Here is a 15,129-nt window from a genome sequence, read left to right on the forward strand (position 1 = left end):
CCTTTCACATTGCTACAAGTAGTTTAAGACCATACAAGAGATTCAGTGAGAACTAATTGGGTTGGAAAAGTTCATATCTGGATGCCATGACTGCACATTTACTCCACAACAGTCAGGGGTCCACTGTACAATGCAAGTTTATGAGAAGCGAGAGATAATATTCACGAGAGGCCAATTCATCATTGGACTGAACTTTGCAATTACTATTATTTTTTGAGTTTCCCTTATCACAAGACGGCGTATTAATAAAGTTGCTGTTTGTTTAACATTTTACACGTCTCCGCGAAATGCTTGGGTGTAAAGGTAACATCTGCCATGGGACTAGATTCAAATTGCAATCAGGCTGCCTTTAAATGAGATCGCAGCGGCTAATTTATACTCCGTGAACAAAATAGTCATCAGAAGAATAACCACAGCATGAGCCCGAGTCAACATCATTAGGAAGCTGCTGTCTCCTGAAAGGTTGTGTTTGCACTAAGAGACTGTACTCGGTTTTCCAGAATTTAATGTAACGGCGTCCCAATTGAATCAGGTGGCACGTGTAAAGACAGCCACAGGGAGAAAAGTTCTCATGGATGAAGCCAACCCTGACAAGATTCTAAAAGACCTCACAAAGAATGAATCGCCTCAGTTGCCGCTGTGTTAATAAAAACCAGTTCCGACATTTTTGTGCACAGCAAGACTTCACAGGCAGCAAGGTGAATGGATGTGTTTTCCGGTCCTGGAGGAATGCCGGTCCAGAGACTGGGACCTCCGCCTTGCCGCCGCTTTCGTCTCTGGTGAAGCTCCGGGCCCGTGCCTGAGTTGGGAATATGCGGAACGGATCAGCAGATTTTCTGGCATCTCCTCGCGGGAGCCAAGCAATTTCGGTCCCGCCTCCGGGATTGCCACCCAATTAGAGAGCGCAGATGGGATGAATGAAGGATGGGTATCTGAAAGGGCACTACCAGGGCTGACGTTGGCAGCAATGCGTGGTGCGGTTGGGTCAATGGGGGGCACAAAAGAAGAGGAGGGAATGGATGGGAGTGGGGGCAGGGCTGTGGTCCACCTCACGCTCACATCTCCGGAGGTGATGCTTGAGCGACAAGGACACACGGGATGGGATTTTCCGGCTGCGGTCACCCAAAAATCCCGGTCCACGGAACTTTTCATGATCCGTGACCCACCCACTAGGATTCCTGTGGAGACAGGGATGGGGAAATTCTGCAGTACTCTGTTCCAGAGGCTGACAGCCAGCTTCAACAAGCAGGCCAAGCTGGAAGGTCACAGATGATCCAGAATAGGTGCAGAGGATATAAATCAGTGCAGGAAATTGTTCAATGACCTCATGATCTCTGGCAATAAGAACATAAGAACTAGGAGCAGGAGTAGGCCATTTGGCCCCTCGAGCCTGCTCCGCCATTCAATAAGATCATAGCTGATCTTTTCATGGGCTCAGCTCCACTTACCTGCCTGCTTACCATAACTCTTAATTCCTTTACTGTTCAAATATCTATCTTTTCCTTTAAAATATTCAATGAGATATCCTCAACTGCATCACTGGGCAGGGAATTCTACAGGTTCACAACCCTTTGGATGAAGAAGTTCCTCCTCAACTCAGTCCTAAACCTGCTCCCCCTTATTTTGAGGCCATGCCCCCTAGTTCTAGTGAATGTTACACAACTCTGCGTCAAAAAATTCCACAGATTCATTATCTTTTGATTTGATATGATTTATTATTGTCACTAGCATTGGTACAAAGTGAAAAGTATTGTTTCTTGAGCACTATACAAACAGAGCATAACACATATAGAGAAGGAAAGGAGAGTGCGCAGAATGTAGTGTTACAGTCATAGCTAGGGTGTAGAAAAAGATCAACTCAATGTGAGGTAGGTCCATTCAAAAGTCTGATGGCAGCAGGGAAGAAGCTGTTCGTGTGTCAATTGGTATATGTTGTCAGACTTTTGTATCTTTTTCTCGATGGAAGAAGGTGGAAAAGAGAATGGCCAGGGTGTGTGGGGTCCTTAATTATGCTGACTGCTTCTCTGAGGCAGCGGGAAGTGTAGACAGAATCAATGGATGGGAGGCTGGTTTGAGTGATGGACTGATACCTTCAGAAATTTATCTTCATCTCTTTCTTAAATAGGTGACCCCTTACTCTGAGATTATGCTCTCTGTCCTTGACTCTCCCACCATGGAAAACATCCTCTCAGCATCTACCCTGTGAAGCTCCCTGAGAATCCTATATATCTCAATAAGGTTGCCTCTCATTCTTCTGAATTCCAGTGAGTACAAACAAAACAGTCTACTGATAAATGTAGTGTCTTTTCTCTTCCATTTCACATTGCGTGTGGAACGTGAATACAGGGTGAGATGTTGAGACTCACGGATGACAATACAAGGCCAAGAATGTGAGGAGGTTGGTTTGTCAGAAGGGAGTAGTGCTGGAGGCTGCACAGCCATGGTCAGGATGGTGAGACTGTAACACTGAAAGCATAGTACCCAGTTGAGGCATGTCTGGATGATGGTGTCATGGAATTCTCTCTGCACGGCAGTGGGCATCAGTTGGTAGGCCATACTCTGCTGGGCCCTCCTCCTCCTCCAAGGGAGCCAGGCACTCCCCAGCTTTCTCCAATACCAAATTGTTCAGGCCGTAACGCGCCACGATGATCTGGGAGATCTTTGCTGAGTCATATTGAAGGACAAAGCACCAGGAGTGTATTTTGAACAATCCAATTGCTCTAATGTAGTGTTGGCAGATGGAAGGCTCTGATTATACCTTCAGCATGCCGCTGTGGTGGAGTGAATCACTGGTATCAGCAGCCAGGCCGTTAGCAGGTATCCAGAAGCCACCCGTTGAGTGTGTCTGCGAGGAGGGAGGGCTGTGAGGGACGTGACACTGTCGGAGGATAAAGGTGTCCTGAAACTTTGTGTACACCTGCAGCTACCTCTGCTGGTCATCGCGTATCAACTGCATAGCGCACGTGTGCAACCCCTTCTGATCCACACAGAGAGCTGGCTGTTCTGATAGACCACGATGTGGAGATGCCGGCATTGGACTGGGGTAAACACAATAAGAAGTCTCACAACACCAGGTTAAAGTCCAACAGGTTTATTTGGTAGCAAAAGCCACTAGCTTTCGGAGCTCCGAAAGCTAGTGGCTTTTGCTACCAAATAAACCTGTTGGACTTCAAGCTGGTGTTGTGAGACTTCTTACTGATAGATCAACATATAGCCTCTCTTCGTCTTGCAATTTCAGCCCCTCCCAGTGGTGGCTTTTTATAGAAATATTCAGTGGCACAGTAACACAGTGAGTAGAACCGCTGCCTCACAGCGTCAGGGATCCATGTTCAATTCTGGCCTCGGGTGACTGTGTGAGGTTTCCACGTTCTCCCCGTATCTAAGTGGGTTTCCTCTGGGTGCTCCGGTTTCCTCACACATTCCAAAGATGCGCGGGTTCGGTGGATTGGTCATGCTAAATTGCTCCTTAATGTCCAAAGATGTGCGTGTTAGGTGGTAAATGCGAGGAGTTATGGGTATAGGGCAGGGGAGAGGGTCTGGGTATGATAATCTAGCAGAGAGTCTGATGGGCCAAATGGCCTCCTTCTGCATTGTAGGGATTCGGTGCATTCTGTAATTCATGGAGTGTGAGCATTGTTGGTAAGGCCAGCATTTGTTGAGAAGGTGGTGGTGAGCCGCCATCTTGAACTGCTGCAGTCCATGAATTGTAAGTGCATCCATATTGTTCTTAGGATGAAAATTCCAGGATTTTGACCCAGGAACAGTGAAGAAATGGCGATATAGTGTCGAGTCAGATTGGTGGAGAATATGCAGGTGATGGTGTTGCCCATTTCCTTCTATGTGTTAGAGGTCATGGGTTTGGAAGGTTCTGTCAAAAGAGGCTTGTTGTGGTGGTTGCAGAGCTGGGGGACTTTGCATCTCCTCCTCAGGGCTCCATCTTCAGAATATGTGGACCCACTTCACTCTGAAAGCTCGCTGCTGAAAAGCCCATGGAGGGGTCCAAGGAAATGCGACCAAGTTGCTTTTCCTGAACACAATCGATCACATTTGTCACAAAGACTTTCTCTTTGCCAGCACCAAGACTGTGGCTAAAACTGTCTTCAAATTTAACCTTTCCTGCTTCATATTGGTAAGTTCGGACCTCAATGTGGACTTGCATTCTATAGCCTGTTAGGTTGCCTCTAAGAGCTACTGTTGTCATCCCAGCTGCACCATATCAGTCTTAGGAAACCTTAGATAGACTGTCTATTCTTCCTGCTGCACTTCTTGCTGGGCTAGTGGCAAGGATCAGTGCCCCCCCCCCCCCCACTGCAGAAGTGGCCCAGGCCATCACAGTGTGGCTTCAGGATGGGATAGTCTACCCATTAAACTTCATTCTGGCCACATGGTTTACATCATAGGCCGATTCCGCAGCTGCAAAAGTTACTGGGGCAGGTTTTAACATTTAAAGTTTTAAGTTTATTTATTTGTGTCACAAGTAGGCTTACCTTAACACTGCAATGAAGTTACTATGAAAATGTCCTAGTCGCCACACTCTGGCGCCTGTTCGGGTACAGTGAGGGAGAATTTAGCATGACCAATGCACCTAACCAGCACATGTTTTGGACTGTGGAAGGAAACCGGAGCACCCGGAGGAAACCCACACAGACACGGGGAGAATGTGCAGACTGCACACGGACACCGACTCAAGCTGGGAATCAAACTCAGTCCCTGGTGCTGTGAGGCAGCAGTACTAATCACTGTGTCACCCTATACCTGGAGGTGATTGGCTCAGTGGCTAACTTGCAATCCATTGCGTGGCTGAAAGTGAAGCTTCACGGATCCCTGTAGAGGGATAAGTGAATCAGGACTGCTGTTCCCCACCAGGTTAGAGATCTGCAGGATGCACTGCCTCTGGTCAGAAGGGCATTGTGTGGGATTGAAATGCCTTTGTCTTGTCTGTTGAAGGGGAGCAGACACAGCACTGAGACTGAAAGCTATGACGCTTTAGGACCCAGAGGAAACCTGCTGTGCAGTCAGAGCCTCTCCTGTAGTTTAACATGTCCATGGAAGAGGAGATGTATGAATTTCTTCCAGTGTAGAGAGACTCAGTGACCTCCCTTGTACAGTGTGGACTGCAAACTGAGATGTTGCTCATGTTAGCTGTCACAGTCTGAAAGGTAACTGCAATGTAAAGGTTAAGGGTCACACGGACCCTGACAGTGCTCCCAATGCCTGGGTCAAGGCTTAGTCTCTGCTTTCAGCAGCTGATGTAGCTTGGCAACAGCCTCCTTGGTGAAAAAGAGACATCTGCTACATTGCTCCTCTGAGAGGTTCATCTTCAAGCTCCTTAAAGACCCATGTGGCCATGGTCTCATCTCTCTCTCTCTTCTGTTCAAGCTGCTCTCCTTGTTCCATCTCTTCCTCTGATTAGAAAGCAGACAAAACACTACAGTGAAAATAGCTAACACTTGTTAACCTCAGCAGGCCTGGCAGCATCTGTGGAGAGAAACAGAGTTAACGTCCCCGATCACTGAACAGAAATACTGAGGCACCAGCATAAATCACCTCCCGAGCAGCTTTACAATGTCTGCAAGCAGGCTGAGAAATGATCAAACAATAGCCAGCAAAGTTCAAAAGGCAAAGCGGCAGCGGATAGCCCTTTCAACAGTGCTGAGTTGCTGGGCGAGTCGACCCCATGATGACTTAGATACTGGGGGCCGACCAACGTCAGAAAATGCCCATTTAAATATTTAATTAATTGTTTTACGTTGTTCCGACATGGATTCATGCAGAGCAGCTCGATCCAGCATGGCCGGAGGAGAAAGCCCAGCTCGCCATGACCATGTGCCCCCACCCCGTTACATAGACACATCGAAACTCGAAGCAGGATTGGGCCATTCAGCCCATTGACCTGTTCAGTCCTTCATTGTGATCATGACTGATCATTGAATTCAATAGCCTGATCACCCTTCCTCCCAGCGCACCCCCCCCCCAATATCCCTTGATCCCTTTAATAAAAACAGATGCCAATAGAAACATACACCATTTTGGATGCTTAGTTGCCTGTTTAGTGCCTGAATGAAAGGGTGCTAGTGAATAATCGGGCATATGTTGCTGCATTGTCAGAACATCAATCATTTTACAGAGCAACATAATTAATTCTTTCATACCTGCTGAGAGTCTTATTCATCGGTAATTAACTCCATTGTTCAAGTTTGCCCCTCCTCCAACTTCAGTTGACCGTGTCCAGCCTTCCAGTCAGTGACCTCGGTGTTGACTTTCCGAAGGTGGATATTGGGCTTGACTGAGTGTCGCACCCCTGTCTGCCTTGTGGCATGATTTGGTTTTACGTGGTGACTTGTGATTGTGAACACATTGCCTGAAAGAGCATTGAAAGCAGATTGAGAAGTGTGACAACAATAAGGATCGGATAAATACTTGAAAGGGGTAAAAGAAAATGCTGCTGGGTGATAAGGGAAACTGTAGAAACTTATGGTGCAGAAGGAGACCACATGACCCATCGAGTCTGCACCGGTAACAATCCCACCTTGGTCCTATCCCCATAACCTCACACGTTTACCCTGCTGATCCTTCTCACCTATGCATCATGGGACACTGAGGGACAATTTAGCACAGCCAATGCACCTAACCTGCACATCATAGAATCATAGAACCCTACAGTGCAGAAAGAGGCCCGTCGAGTCTGCACCAAACACAACCCCACCCAGGCCCTACCCCCATATCCCTACATATTATACCCACTAATCCCTCTAACCTAAATTGACCCTGAGTGTCTACCTTTGGGTAGATATGTGGGGTTACAGGGATGGGGGGATCCTCTGTCAGACAGTCGATGGGCCAAATGGCGTACTTCTGCAGTGTGGCGAGATCCTATGATCCTATGAAACATCCATTCTACACTAAAGGTCAGGTCTGGTCGGCAAGGTTCATGTTGGCTTGCGTCACAGACTTCCCACACAAAGGAAATATTTTGAGTTATGCTGTGTTTAGTTTCCAGATGCATGGATAAAGGATACCTGACCTGTATAACTGATGAACACTTTTGTGTTGCCAGAAAAAGATAAAGATCTATTGGAAGGGATAAAGTTTGTTGCTAAGTTGCCAGCACTTGGGGTAATGGTCGTAAACACAGTCGAACAGAATTTGACGTATCTTGGCAACAGAATCTCTGTGTTGCCAGCAGAACGAGCGCCTGGTGTATTTAGTCATCAATCTTTGTCACCCGAAGCTTTCTACTTTACTCTTAATTTGGGTCTGCTGTGGAACGTCTTGACAATCATTCTTTTTTCCTTCACGCTTCCGTCAGGGTAAGTGAAATATGCCGCCCTCGGAAGGATTTACAGGTGCAGTGAGGGTGGAGGAGGAGGCGAGGGGGTGGGGTGGGTGAGGGTTGGTGGGGAGTGAGGTGTCCGAATTATAAATATATCTGCCTCAACCTCTCAAGCTGCACCATTAAAGGGGCATCAGGGGTGTCCAGTTTACAGAGTGAAGGGATTCAGAGGGCAGCCTTACCTCTTTCTCCAAGGAGGTGCTGACTAATTTGGTCAGATGTGCAGCAGAAAACACATTGTGCTTGGCCTCCTGGTCATAAGGCCGTAAGACTTAGGAACAAAATTAGGCCACTCGGCCCATCGAGTCTGCTCCGCCATCCAATCATGACTGATATTTTTCTCATCCCCATTCTCTTGCCTTTTCCCCATAACCATTGAACCCCCACCAATTAATCAAGAACCTACCTACCTCTGTCTTAAAGACACTCAATGACCTGGCCTCCACAACCTTCTGCAGCAAAGAGTTCCACAGATTCACCACTCTCTGGCTGAAGAAATTCCTCCTCATCTGTTTTAAAGGATCGTCCCTTTAGCCTGAGGTTGTGCCCTCTGGCTCTAGTTTTTCCTACTAGTGGAAACATCCTCTCCACGCCCACTCTATCCAGGCCTCACAGTGTCCCATAAGTTTCAATAAGATCCCCTTTCATCCTTCTAAACTCCAATGAGTACAGACCCAGAGTCCTCAACCGTTCCTCATACGACAAGCCCATTATTACAGGGACTATTCTTGTGAACCTCTTCTGGACCCTTTCCAAGGCCAGCACATCCTTCCTTAGATACAATCAATCGAATGTTGTTTGAAGGCTGAGGGCAGACTGCCACGAGAGCCAACTTTTGTCCATTGTATGGGAATTACATCAGGCTCGCACAACATGCACTCTGTCCCAACGTCCCCCCTCCTCCCACCTGTCCCCACCACCACCACATACCTCCCCCACCCCCTCCCCTCCCCCCCCCTCCACAATGGTACAAAAGGCACGCCACTGGTTTTTCTGGGATAAATTAATAGGAATCACCTCCAAGTGGAACAAGGAAAAAGTGCCAACATTACCACCCCTCCCCCTTGTTAGAACCATTAAGTGATTATAGGGAAGGGCAGAACCTTGATACAAATGTCCCCATATTCCCATCTCTCCACATCCACTGCATTCAGTTAATTACCCCGCTTATCGTTCTAGATTTCCAGAATGGATGTGAGACGGTGCAAAGCTTAATGAGAAAAATAGGAACCGACAGTGTAGGGGGTAATACGGAAAGAGGATTGGCAAGCTAACAGGAAACAGAGTTGACATGCACGTGTCTTTGGGAAAGCACAGTGGTGAGCACTGCTGCCTCACAACACCAGGGACCCGGGTTCAATTCCGGCCTTGGGTCACTGTCTGCGTGGAGCCTGCACGTTCTCCCCGTGCCTGCATGGATTTCCTGCTCCGGTTATCTCTAAAGATGTGCGGGTTAGGTTGGATTAGCCCTGCTCAGTTGCCCCGTAGTATCGAGGGGGATTAGCAGGGTGAATACACGGGGTTACGACCTGGGTGGGACTGCAGGCTCGTTGGGCTGAATGGCCTCCTTCTGCACTGTAGGGATTCCGTGATTATCAAAATCCTAACTCGTTTCCATCCGTGGGGAGATGATGGAACAAAAGACAGAGATTAAAATTATTTCTTATTCGATGGATGCAAAAGATCATTTCAACTGCCGTGGGAGGGTTGGCAAACTGGCTTGGGGGTGTTGGGGGTGGCGGGGTGGGGGGGTTACATTAGTTGTGCACTTTCTTTGCAGCCCCCTCACCTGTTTCACTCTGGAGGAATTCAGTCAGTAAACAGTGACGTTGTGCCAATGCTGTTAAAGGCTGGTGTGAGCACAAGGCTGTGAGAACTTGTCTGAGTGGATCTGCATTACAGAACGAGTGTTGGTGGCTAACCACATTAACGCAGATTCATCACGCAATTTCAAAACACAGATGAAAGTAGACGAGTTAAAATGGTAATAGCTGCCCTCTGGCTGTTCATCATAAAACCTCTATTTTAGCTGGAGAGAGAGAGACAGAGAGAGAGAGAGTCCAGATTAATTTAGATATTTATGACTACTTTCAGCTGTTCAAGTAGGTATGATTTATTGAGCACGCTAATGCATTGTTTTTAATTCTTATACTTGAGTATAGTTCAAAATGTCCCTGGAGTCGATCATTTACACACCATTTGTTTTGAATGCCTCATGAAATATTGCAAAATGTTTACTCGCAAAATTTCAATTATATTCCATTAGTAAGCGTAATGTTGAAGGGGCGATTATGGGAGGGTGTGGCATGGACCGATGATGTAATTGTAATTTGTAATTTAAACAAACTGGGAAGCACGGTGGCACAGTGGTTAGCAACACTGCCTCATAGCGCCAGGGACCAGGGTTCAATCCCAGCCTTGGGATCACTGTCAGTGCGGAGTCCACGCGTTCTCCCCGTGTCTGCGTGGGCTTCTTCCGGGTCATCCAGTTTCCTCCCACACTCCAAAGATTTGCAGGTTAGGTGGATTGGCTGTGTTAAATTGCCCCGTGGTGTTCCAAGATGGGTAAGTTATGGGGGCTAGTGGGGCAATACTTGAGGTTACATGGAATAGGGTCTGGGTGGAGTGCTCCATCGGAGAGTCAGTGTGGGCTGGATGGCCTCCTTCTGCACTGTAGGGATTCTATGATTACAAATCTAATTCTTGCTTTCTTCCAGATGTCTCAAAAGCCAGAGGCCAGAGGTTAGCTTTGGCAATGGTATCAGGCTGGTGCTAAATCCCCCACCCAGTCTTTTAACAGAAGCACTGACCATCTCACTTCAGCTATTGCAATGCCTTAGTTAAATGATCAGGCTAAAGAATGTCATTTGAAAATGTTGTGCTTCTGTCAGTAGCACCTTCTCCTCTTGAGTCAGAAGGCTGTGGGTTCAAGCCTCACCTCAGAGCCTGGAGCCTACAACTGGGGTTGACACTGAGACACCAGCAGGGATTTTCCAGCCCCTCCCACCGTGACTTTCTATCATTGGAGGCTGGTCCCCATTGGCCCGTGGGTTGCCTAGCATCACAGCTGTCAGAAGATCCCACCGTTGGCCGTCAACTGTCACTCAGATGAGAGTTTAAAACAAGGCTCTATCTGCCTTCTCAGGTGGATATAAAAGGCCCCACGGTTCTATTTTGACAAAGCACTGAGATAAAGGCAGCATGGTGGCACAGTGGTTAGCACTGCTGTGTCACAGGGACCCAAGTTCAATCCCAGCCTCAGGGTCACTGTCTGTGTGGAATCTGCATGTTCTCCCTGTATCTGCTTGGGTTTACTCCCACACTTCAAAGATGTGTGGGTTAGATGGATTTGCCGTGACAAATTACTCCTTGGTGTCGGGGGATTAACAGACTAAATACGTGGGGTTACAGGGATAGGGTGGGATTGTTGTCAATGCAGGCTTGATGGACCAAATGGTCTCCTTCTGCACTGTAGCAATTCTATGCTATATTTTTCAGGAGATGTTTTGGTCAATCTTTATCCTACAGACAACATCTAAACTTATTGCCACATTGCTGTTTTATGAGCTTGCTGTGTAGAGGTTGGCTGCCATGTTTGTTACATTAGAACGGAAAGTACACTTTAAACAGTATTCCGGTGTTTGTAAGACTCTTTGGAATATCCTGAGGTTATGAAAAGTATGAGAAAAATGCAAGTCTTTCTTTTTTTCTGTTTCCTTTAATATAAAGAAGTCATACGTGCTGTGGCTGAAGGGGAATCAGTGGGTGTACTGTACTTAGATTTCCAGAAGGTGACACAGACAAGGATATTGTATAAAATAAAAGCTCATGGTGTGGGGAGTGAGATATTGGCATGGTCTGAGGATGGGCAAGCTAACAGGAGACAGAGAGTTGGCAAAAATGGGTTGTGTACTGGAGCAGTGTGCCACAGGGATCAGTGCTGGGGTCTCAACTTTTTACAATTTATCTAAATAACTTGAATGAAGGGACTGTAGGTATGGTTGCTAAATTAGCTGATGACACAGGGATAGGTAGGAATGTAAATTGTCAATACGATGCAGGAGGCTACAAAAGGATGTAGGGAAAACTCTGACAAATGCAGCATAATGTGGGGAAATGTGGAATTGTCCATTTTGGCAGGAAGAATAAATAAAAAGTTTATTATTTAAATAGTGAAAGATTGTCAAGCTCTGAGATGCAGAAGGCTCTTTCCCACCTTACCCACATAACCCTTGATTCCCTTATTCGTTAAAACTCTGTCTACTTCACCCTTGAATATACTTAACAACCCATACTCTGCAGCCCTCTGTGATAAAGAATTCCACAGTTTCACTACCCTGTGAGAGAAGCTATTTCTCCTCATCTCTGCCTTAAATGGGTGACCCCTTACTCTGAGATTATGTCCTCTGGGGTCCCTAGACTCTCCCATAAGCATCTAGCTTGTCAAGCCCTCTGACAATCCTATATGTTTCAATAAGATCACCTCTAATTCCTCTGAACTCCAATGAGTACAGACCCAACCTTCTCAACCACTCTTCATGAGAAAATCCCTCTATACTCGGGATGAACCTAGTGAACCTTCTCTGGACTGCCTCCCAGGGCAGTATATCTTTCCTTAGATAAGGGGACCAAAACTGTTCACAGTTCACTGTATATGGTCAGAAGATCATCTTGGAAAAGCAACATGGTAACTTAACAACAGTGGACATGTGAAAATTAATGTTGTACTTTGGACGATGTCATTGAGGGGTAGCATGTTGATGAGAAATAGGAGAGGATAGATCCCTGGGGGATTCGAGAGGTAATGGTGCAGGGGCAGGAAGAGGGGCGACTGCAAGTAACACAGTGGCAATGATTAGGTGGTTCAACAAGAAAGAAACCAGGTAAGTACACTCCTGTAAACCACCGCAGCATGTTTTACTATTCAAGTCAAAGTGGTGTAGTGGTAATGTTGCTGGCTTAGTAATCCAGAGGCCCAGGCTAATGCTCTGGGAACAAGTTCACATCTCACTATATCATGTGAGGGAATTTTAAATTTGTTACTAATCAATGCCACTCAAGTCACTCATAAAATAGAATCATAGAATCTCTACACTATATAAGAAGACCCTTCAGCCCATTGAGCCTGCATTGACAACAATCTCACCCTGGTCTATCCCCGTAACCCAACATATTTACCCTACTTATTCCCTGCCATTAAGGGGCAATTTAGCATGGCCAAACCACCTAACCTGCACATCTTTGGACTGTAGGAGGAAACCGGAGTGCCCGGAGGAAACCCATGCAAAAATTAACAAATCTGGAATATAAATCTAGTCTCCACAATGGTGACTGTGAAACTATCAATTGACATAAAAGACCATCTGGTTCATTAATATCTTTTAGGGAAGGAAATCTGCCTTCCTTGTACTGTCTGGCCTACACGTGACTGCAGACCCTCAGCAATGTGGTTCTAAGTCTTAAAAATGCCCTGTGAAATGGCCAAGCAAGCCATTCAGTACAAGGGCAGTTAGGGATTGGCAACAAATGCTGGCTTTGTCAGCGACACCCACATCCCATGAAAGATTTCTTTTTAAAGTGCAGTGTAAATATAAATTGTTTTTTAAATGTCTCCTATGCATTTTTCAACGCTGGCACTGAAAAACGTAGAGAGGATTTTTGTTGGCGAGTATTTTGCATCGACATGGGAAGGTTGTCAGTTGAAAAACCTATCCTCTATAATCTTTTAACCATCTGTGTTTGAGATATTTTAGACTCTTTTTCTCCTTGGAGCAGCTAACAAATTGTGATTTAATAATTTAAAAGGAGAGGCAGAGATCATGCTGCAAGGCAACACTGGGGCCAGCTCTGTTAACTTCCCGAATGTTCTGTACTTACGTTCTGCGTCCAAGTTCGTGAGTATCGGTGAAGTGAATGGAGGGGCAGCACGGTGGCACAGTGGTTAGCACTGCTGCCTCACAATGCCAGGGACCCGGATTCAATTCTGGCCTCACATGTCTGTCCGTGTGGCATTTACATGTTCTCCCCATGTCTATGTGGGTCTCCTCTGGGTGCTCCGATTTCTTCCCACACTCCAAAGATGTGGGGGTTAGGTGGTTTGGCCATGGTAAATTGACCCTTAGTGTCAGGGGAATTAGCAGGGTAAATACATTGGGTTACGGAGATAAGGCTTGGGTGAGATTGTTGTCTGTGCAGGCTCGATGGACCGATTGGCCTCCCTGTGCCCTGTCGGGATGATTCTATTCTATGAATTACTTGAGTAGTGCTGGTTGGTAAATTAAGACTATTCCACAATGTGCAGATTCAGTGTAAGTTCAATTTATTCAAGTCTTTTGAAACTAAGCTTTATAGCGTCATGCAACCATACTTTGTGGTTTTAAAATTTCATAGAGATGCTTATAAAGCATCAGGTATGGCATTAAAATGAAGAATAATAGAGCCTTGTTGTTATTTGACTCATGTACGATCCACATTTCACGGGATATAAAAGTCCGTGTAAGGATAGATCGGGTGACGTATTTTACTCAACCTCATGTGAGGTAATTTAGGGACAGAAAAGTGCTGCTTTTTGACCACCCTGCTCACCCCTGGCTTCACACAGGCCACATTTCCATTCACCAGCAGGATAAAGGCCCGATACTGTCATGATTTAAAACTCACAAACCTGGAGGCCACCTCTAACTCTCCCTCACAGTCTTCAACTTTCAAATTGGGTACGCAGTGAAAGGAATGGAAAACTCGCCTGCCTCCAGTTAGTAACCCAGGAGACTCCTCTGGGAGCTAGTTAAGATGCCGAGATTCTATTTGTCATAGGAGAATTCCTTGTACTGGTGTGGGGACACAGCTATCAGGTTTGCAGTGGGTAGGAAAAACATGGGCTACCACTTCCGAGCTCCTGGGCAGTGTACCTGGAGTACCCAGAGTTGTGCTGGGTACTCCAGATACACTGGAGTACTCCACCCCACCCGCCCTATGTTCCTGGGAGCTTCCTGGATAAGGAATGCATGGCAAGTGCCTGAGAAGTTCAAACTTCCAATAGCACTGCACTGGGAAAATGTGACATAAATTGCAAACTTCAGATGGTTCTGACTGTCTCACATCAATAGTTACCCCAAAACAGTTGGAAGGGTTAAAGCCACTTCTAGCTCCTGGATAAATAAAGCACCGTGACATATCTTGACACCATGGAATGGTGGTTAGCATTGCTGCCTCAATTCTGACTGTGTATGTGGAGTCTGCACATTCTCCCCGTGTCTGCGTGGGTTTCCTCCCGGTGCTTCAGTTTCCCCCTACACTCCAAAGATGTACAAGTTAGGCGGTTTGGCAATGGTAAATTACCCCTTATTACCAGGGGAATTGGAAGGGTAAATACTTTGGGTTCGAGGCATAGGGCCTGGGTGAGATTGTTGTTGGTGCAGACTCAATGGGCCGAATGGCCTTTTTGTGCACTTTGTGTCCCATGGGAACCCTCATCCCCCAATTACCGCCTGCCCCCCATCCCATCTGCCCATCCACAGGACTTCCCCATAACCCTCAACTGTCATCCCCAGGCTACCTCCCCAATCCCCCATGTGAGTCCCCATTACTCCTCTGCCACTCCTACCCCTCCCTAGGCTTGATCCAATTCCTGCCCCACTCTGTGCAGAGCCAACCTTCACCCTGCCGCCTAGGCCCAACTTGACTTCCAACAGCCCCAGGTTGACACCTCCCTCCCCCAGACCTGTTCTGTTCCAATGTTTTGAGCAACTACCCAAATGCTCTCTTTTCCAACATCCTTCCTAAGCTCCAACTGGTTC

Source organism: Carcharhinus amblyrhynchos, chromosome 21 (genome assembly GCF_965287045.1).
Source record: "Carcharhinus amblyrhynchos chromosome 21, sCarAmb.v2.hapA, whole genome shotgun sequence".
Lineage (NCBI taxonomy): Eukaryota > Metazoa > Chordata > Chondrichthyes > Carcharhiniformes > Carcharhinidae > Carcharhinus > Carcharhinus amblyrhynchos.